The sequence below is a fragment of the Salarias fasciatus genome, chromosome 22 (genome assembly GCF_902148845.1).
Source record: "Salarias fasciatus chromosome 22, fSalaFa1.1, whole genome shotgun sequence".
In the NCBI taxonomy this organism is placed as follows: Eukaryota; Metazoa; Chordata; class Actinopteri; order Blenniiformes; family Blenniidae; genus Salarias; species Salarias fasciatus.
The window spans coordinates 14421717-14428565 of record NC_043765.1 but is presented as its reverse complement, the minus strand read 5'-3'; positions in this window follow the sequence as shown (position 1 = coordinate 14428565).

Below are 6849 nucleotides of genomic sequence, written 5' to 3'. Positions count from 1 at the left end.
GTTTTGTTTTGTTTTGTTTTGTTTTGTTTTGTTTTGTTTGTGTTTTAGCCTTCACACCCCACAGTATTGTGAGTTTTATTGAAGTTTTGAGTTTGTTTGTTTGTTTGTTTGTTTGTTTGTTTTCTTTTTTTGTTGGAGTTATCATGTTCCCTACATGCATGGCTTGTCTAATCTTGATGATGCATTCAAGCTTAAGTGGTGACTCTAAAATATCTATTTGTGTGAGTGTGTGTTGGCTCTGTGATGAACTGGTACCCCACTGTGAGCTGGGATTAGCTGAAGTATCCCATAACCAAGTTAGAATAAAACCTAGACTAAAGATGACATGGATTGATGTAGGTATGGGTGGACACACTGTCCAACTCACTTTGTCACAATGACGGTTTTTCTTTATATCTAAAAGCTTATCTATTTGTAGTTTTTTTTACGTACAATTTATGCAATTAATTATTAAAGGGACACAGGAAACAGCTGCTGACACATTTGGGAAATTCAAAATAAGCTCTCAAAGCCAAATGATAGGATTTTTCATGATTAAAGTGATTTTGAACATTCAGCAAAAAACACTGATGCTCAAGTTACCATTGTAACTATTTGTAGTAGTGCTTGTTTACATTTCAGTACCTATTCCATCACTTTGAAAATATCACTCCAATACGAGAGCTTTTCATGGAGAAGATAAAAAAAACTCAAATTAGGTTCAAAGCTTCTGTTGAAATGCAATGTTTTATATAAGAAAGCACGTGTAGTGATTTACATTAAGGTCATGAGTTTTCTTTTCAAAGCTCAATAAGTACGCTGCAGTTAATCGTCATATTTCTGTGCGTGAGCAGTCGCAACTCTGCATATCTCTCTTTTGTTTCTATGTCTACTTATAATCATAACAACAACATTTTAAAGAAACATCTCGTGTACAAAGAAAATGACCAGTAACTGTTAAATTCCTTTATGCATTCCTGAAAGCTTTCATCTTACCGTCGGCAGCACCTTTACTCATAGTTCCAGAGTTCCAAAGAAACTCAATCAAACAATACAGTCCATAAAATAAACACTTCCTGTAGCACTTATATCTGTCTTGTTCCATTTACAACTTCAATAAAGTTGCTCAACTTAAGAGAGGGAGAATGATTCATTTATTTTTTTATTAGATTCCCCTTCAAAATGTGACCTATGTAATCCGTGGTTGTAACCCAGAGCACGTCTGTGAGGTAAACAGCGTTTAACAAGGGCCATAAAGGTTTGAAATCGTCTGAACAGGTGAGTAAACAAGGTTAGTGTTTGTGTCATTACTGTCCTTAGATACAGTAGCCACTGGCTTCCTGTGCCGGGCCTGTTCTATCGCCAGCTGACTCTACCAGTCCGACTGGCTGCCTTCCTGCTCTCTTTCCCAGGCCGAGCACACCTTAGTTCAACCTGTTGTTGCACAATGACAAAAAGAGATTTTCAGGTTTATCACGGCACAAAGACTTGCCCGACACCTGACAAATGCGTAATGCCGGCGTGTTTCCGTCATTAAGAACACGAGCGCTGACGAGCACACGCAGTTTGAGGAGTTAAGATAAATACTCATGCACGGCTGAATGGATGCGTTCGATTTGCATCATATGTCTTTTTATAGCGTATGTTTCCCCACAGGACGGAGCGTGCGAGGGTGGAGTTTCTACATGCCAAATTCAAATGTTTTCAAAAGTACATCGATATCAGGCTCAGTGGTGTCATGGTCCCATGGACCCAAGTTCAGGTTTGGAGCCCTTCCTGTGCGGAGTTTGCATGTTTCCCCTCAAATCAAATCAAATTTTATTTCATATAGCACTTTTCATATTTATAACAATAACGCAAAGTGCTGAACATTAAAAACAGACAAAAACCAGAAGAATTTAAAAAGAAAACGCGCCAACAAACATTATGCACCACACGCGGGGAAACACTACCAGTGGGGCCGTCCACACCAGGAGAAAGCGAGGGTCATTAATGCATGGGGCTCCAACGCCCGACCCCCGATCCCATCAGACCAAGGAAACCCGCACACCGAAGTGTGGAGACCCCCAGGTCTCCCGGGACCAGAGGACCCAGGCACAGTAACCCCAACACCAGGCCGGGACCAACTCCCGGTGTGAAAGACCCCCCTGAGGAAACACTGAAATTAAACAGCTAAAACATGATAAAATATGATATGAAATTAAAAATAAAGTAGTAAGATAAGATTACAAAGTGAAAAAGTAAAACAAGTTAAAAGTACATAATAAAATAGAATAAAATTACATAAATAAAGATGGAATAAGAGGACTATAAAAGGTCAGTTAAAAGCCTGATTAAAAAGGTGTGTTTTCAATCTCCCTTTGAAAATATCAACGGTCTCTAAAAGCCGCCTCGCCATGAGTCTTGGTTCTAGCTTTAGGAACACAGAATAAGGCACTGCCAGAGGACCTCAGGGCCCGCGAGGGTCGATAGGGTAAAAACAAATCAGTTAAATAAGAAGGCGCAAGGCCATTAAGACATTTAAAAACTAATAAGAGAACTTTGAAATCGATCCTGAAGCGGACAGGGAGCCAATGCAGCGACTGTGCATGTATGGGTTTTCTCTGGGAAATTTGGTTTCCTCCCCTAGATTAAAAATATCCACTAAAGTGAATTGGTGACTCTAAATAGTCTTGGAGGGGTGTAAATGTGCAATGGGTTAGACAAAAGCAACATCAAAGAAGTTAAAGAATTACAAAGTGATAATCACAGAATCTTTATTATGGAACAGTTTTTTTTTAATTCCAAATCAAATTCAATTTTATTCATAAAGCATCCAAAAAAACCCTGAATTTTAACAGAAAGAAACCAGCAGAACCAGGCTCCTGCTGTCCAGTTGAGGTTACGATGGGAAAAGAGAAAAGGACCAGGGTACTGGTTCCACATTACAGCAGCCTGATTGCTGAAAGCTCTGCCTACTCTACTTTGAGAAAATCTAAGAGCTGCCAGTAAGTCTGTACTCTGAAAGCGAAGTGTGTGCATGTTATGATCAGTAGTATCCAATGCAGCACTGAGATGTAACAGGACAAGAGCAGAGACCAGTCCTTTGTGTGAGGCCGTGAGAAGATCATGAGTAACTTTGACCAGAGCTGTGTGACGATGCGCTCTGACGCCTGACTGAAAAGGTCTAATAGGCAGTTTGTACTTCAATGGATGCACATAGCTGACTTGCAAAGATTTTTTTCCAGGATTTTCGCTATAAAATGGAGGTTGGATATTGGCCTGTTACTTGTTAAAACACCTGATTTGAATGTGGACTTTCTAAGAAGAGGTTTAATAACAGCAAATATTGATCTGATCAAATATTGATGAACTAATGATGTGCAAACAGACATGTTGCTTTAGATGAAGCCACTATTGAATACAACTGAATCAGCTTCTATTGACAAATCTCAAGATATGGTTGATTGAGCTATGATAGTTTTGAGGAATGTGTCTTCAATTCTGTCCCTGATAGTTAGAATTTTGGCGATAAAATGTTCATAAAGTCATCACTGCTCAGAGTTCAAAAATCATTAAATCATTTGTTTCCAATTGTTTGACATTTTTGGAAAACCAAGAGAAGCTTAAAGTCAAGTGATTTGACTTAATATTGTTGGATTTAACAGAATTCAAAAACAGTTACAAATGTAAGGCATAGTTTTTAGAGATTGTCACTGTATTTTGCACCAGTCGGTTTTCTTTTCTTAAAAAATTTCAACTATTTTGAAATTTGGCACCAAGTATATTTAACTTTTATCATACTATCATTTCAACTGTCCATCCCACTAGATATTAATTCAATATATATGTAACCCCTGAGATTAAAATTGACACCTCACTAATCATTTCCATTCATAGACACACAAATAGCAACAACACCACAATAGGCACACAAAGATACACACAAACAAAACAAAACAAAACAGACAGCTCTCTAAACCACTGTCCACCATGTGATTCTCATACTGCTGCAATAGATAAACGTCTGCACACGTTACTGTGTTATAACTTTATTGAGTGTTAGTTTATTTGATTTTAGACAGATTTACAAGTATTTACTCGTACTGCGCTGCAGTTGTTACAAAGGATTTCACCTGAAGAAATATGTGCGATGATGATGATGATGATGATGATTCTTCTTCATCTTCTGAGTCACAGACAACTCGATGAAATCTTTAAACTTAAGAACAAATTGTTCTGCCTCTATAACAACCACACATGCATCTTATTATCCATCCTTTTTTTTTTTTTAACCTTTCCTACCTGATTCAGCCCAATTAGAGTCTGGAGCCTCTCCCTGCCAGCACCAACAAGGGAAAGGTGGAGCACGCCCTTCAGAAGGTTCTCATCTGTCACAGAGTGTAAATGAGTTCAATATTTAAAGCTGTATGATTATGTTCTCAACAAATTAAGACTGCAAAGTGGTGTAGTGGTTAAGCACTCATCTCACAGCGGGACGATCCCCGGTTCCATTTGGTCTTGGAGGCTTTTCCATGTGAAGTTTGCATGTTCTCCTAGGCTGGGGCTTTTTTTTTTTTCATGAGTGTGAGTCTGTGTTGGTTCCACCAACTTGTGGCTTAATCTGAATAAAGCGAAAATCATTAGAAGATGGGTTGACGTATGATGACTGTACAGTAAAGTGACTTTTAAGCCTTTTAATATAGAATTTAAATGATAATAGGTTTTACTCACAAAAACTGAATTACCAGTAGTCTATTTTTTTAATATATCAACAATCAAAAAAGGTAACCATGAGCAGCACACTTGTATTCTTATTTTTGTCTACATGAGCCAGGACAGATGTGAATTCTGCAGGATCAGGTAAACTGTGACTCTAAACAACTCAAAGTTAACTTTCCTCCAGGCACGAGTCCCTCAGGTTGAACAAAAAGCATTGATGAAATTAGCTTTCAATGGAAAGAAGTCTCCCCCGTCACCGGATAGAAACAGTTGATGTAAGAAATACCTTATGTAATGGTCATTGTTTGAAAATCTCTCAAGAGAATCATTTCATTTTCGACCCACATTCTCCACGAGTTTTTTTCAGTTTCAGTGATCCAGTGCTCTCTCTCTCACTCTTACTGTGCTCTGGGCTTGGAGAGAGTGAAGTTTATTGTGGAGATCTTTATCTAGAAATGCACGCATGGGTGTTCTCTTTATCTGGCGCGGTTTAATGATCAACCCTCAGCGAGACTACCTGCAGTGAGATGGAGAGGAAAGCAGATTATAAGATAAGAGACAAAGAGTTGGAAAAGCAGTTCAACGCTGAGATCTGATACAGTCAGATTATATCCTGTGATTATGGTGCTGTGAGCTCCGTCACTAAAAGAGGTGAGTATTTATTCTGATAAAAAATATGATTGTTTTTTAAATGTGGACATGTAAAGTACAGTTGTGATCTTCAAACAGTTTGGAAATGTTTTCATTTCACAGTCGAGGCCCGTTACTCAGTGAAACAGCTGCTGTTGACCATTGCAATGAGGTAGTCGGTATTTTATGTTCGTGTTCACAAGTGTAAAAATGTGTGAAGATTTAAAGTGGTTTGCCCTGAATGGATGAGATGCAGTGTAAGGTAGGTTTCATTAGCAGCAGGCAGAGAGGAAATAACTGTAGAGTTTCGGCTGGGACGGGAGGCGGGAGGAGAGGAAGTCCCCAAGAATGTAGAGATGCAGAGTTCCACTACAGAGAGAGAGAGAGAGAGAGAGAGAGAGAGAGAGAGAGAGAGAGAGAGAGAGAGAGAGGGAGAGCCATGCCTTTCATTCCATCTAGGAGGGGGGGACACGAGGTATTTCTGATTCTGGGTCTTTCCTCTTGGCACCAACTCACACAGAAACCGTTGAGCAAGATAATCTGATTTCAGTCATGCAACATAACATCTGGGTGATGTAGCTTCTCTGCATACAGCTGAAGTAATGTGATTTAAGGACGCTCCAGAACTTGATAGGCATACTAATTATTGCTCAAGAATAAAAGATCATTGAATTCATCGTTATTCGTAAGTCTATGATAACATAAATGATAAACAACCTTGGGCGTTTGATGAGTTGCGAGGCACAAAAGAGACTGTAGTTTGTCCTTCGATCACTTACATCCCTGCATCACCCATGCAGCGTACATGATACATTCAGTGGTATTTTGAGGTTAGATACAAATATTCTTGACATTATTTTAATATTTTTGATATTGACTGTATTTTCATCATTTTTTCAAACTTGATGAACACTTTGTTTTTTAGTGAGCAGTCAATACACTGATTAGAACAAAGTGCTGAATAGCAGGTGGTGAAATCAATCTCCTGAAAATGTCATTCGGTTTGTTTTAGTTTTGTACAGACTGACTTTCTTGTCCTTTGGTCAGAGAACTCCTGAAGTGGATTCCCTTTAACTACCTAGCTATCTAAACAATCTTTCCATTATTACTCAATTTAATCCGTTATGTTACTGGATTCATGCACTATTGCAGAGAAGAGTTCCTTCTTTTAACTGATCTAAGCGAAGTACAGGTATGATTCATAATATATCATTTCACATAAGACCATCCCTGAGTGAATGAAATGAAGCATGACATTGAGTTAAGACTTTTATATTTATAAAGTCTTTAAACTCATAATGTAACACGTGCGTGTTGTGGACTGGAGCCAGTCTCAACCATCACAGGGTAGAATGTCGGGTAAACACTGAGCAGGTCACAGCTTTATCACAGGACAAACACAAAGGGGCCGATCATCTCCCACTCAGACAACACACTGACCCCTCCTCCAGCTCAGTCTTGATTTCATTGGATGGTGTCAGAAACCTGAAAGATCAGGGAGAACATACAAACTCAACACATGCATTAAATCAGTCATCA